Genomic DNA, 1,442 nt, shown 5'->3' on the forward strand with positions numbered 1-1,442 from the left:
CAAGGGGCGTTGTCACCCCCGGGTGCAGCGAAACCCCCCCCAGGGCTGCTTGGGGACCCCCGGCATGAAGGCAGCTCCTGGGGTTGGGGTGCCCTGAGTGCGTTCCTCCCTGCCAACCAGCGGCTCCTGGCCCCGTCATCAGTGTGATGAGCTGTGTCTGCACATTTAGCAGCCAGAGGCTGCACCTGAGGGCTCAGCACACGGCAGCCCGCTGGAAAATAAACCCCTCACCCATCGCTGCTGGGATCCAGCACATGCACCAGGCACCACTGGGTGCTCCCCACCCAGTGATGTCCCCTCAAACCAGCATCACGGGGCACGTGGTGGCCAAACCTGCAGCCCCAGAAGGGCTCGGGCAGGAGCAGCTCCAGCCCCAGCTCCTCCCTGGCAGCTCGGTGGCCTTGGCAGGGGGTGTCAGTGCAGAGGGAGCCAGGCCAGCCTTGGGATCACTGGGGCCTCCTGCTTGTGCCACACCAGGAGGTGGCAGAAGGACACGTCCAGCTCTTTTGCATCACAACCCTTATTTATTAGTGTTTATCTTTGAACAGCCTTTGATCAGCCTCCCCTGCCACAGCTGGAAAAGGTCAAAGCCATTTGAAACCTCCCTGATTTAAGATTTAATCAGTCTCCCCCTGTAATTGTCTGCATCCTTCATTAGCTCCCACAGCCAGGCAGATGCAGGTGCCAGCTGGGAGGGACGTGGGGACAGAGCAAATGGAGCTCCCCTTGCCACCCCGGGGCTCCCCAGCCAGTCGTGACAGAGGCACTGGCAGGGCTGGGGACAGCTGGTGACTCGGTGGGGCTGGCCCTGGGGACACTGCCCTGACACAGGTGGCCTGGGGGTGGCTGGCAGGGATGTCTCTGCCCGGGGACGTGTGGGCAGCCCCGGGCAGTGGGCACAGCTGGTGATGGCAGCCAGGCTGCCAGCAGAAGCATCAGCAGTTACTTGCAGTCCCTAAAATGCACTTTAAAACCGGCACAAAGGACACAAATTCTTGTGCAATGTCTGTCACTGAGGTGTGTGAGATGCTGCAAGGGGCAGCTCTGGGGAGCCCCAAGGCCACCCAGGGCCCAAATCCCTTCCTTCTGATGCAGGGAAGCTCCTTAGGGACGCCCAGGGTGGCTGTGGCAGGGCAGAAGGAGCAGAGAGACCTGTCCCAGCAGAGCCATGGTCTGGGGCACCACAGGCTGGGGGTGGTTGGGAGATGCCCAAGATGTTCCTCTGCTCCCTTTTGCACGGGCTGGGCTCCTTCCCAACACAAATAAGCCCGTGTCGAGCTGGAGCAGCGGCCAGACCCAGCCTGGAGCCACCCCAGGGTGGCTGCCGGGGGAACAAGGACATCCAGAGATACCCTGGGAACGGGGCTCGGGAGCAGCAGCAGGGCCAAGCCACCTCCATCCCACCTCCATCCCACCCAGCTCTGGGCACTGGGCACTGTCAC

Source organism: Chaetura pelagica, unplaced genomic scaffold (assembly GCF_000747805.2).
Source record: "Chaetura pelagica isolate M959 unplaced genomic scaffold, ChaPel_1.0 scaffold47, whole genome shotgun sequence".
Classification (NCBI taxonomy): domain Eukaryota; kingdom Metazoa; phylum Chordata; class Aves; order Apodiformes; family Apodidae; genus Chaetura; species Chaetura pelagica.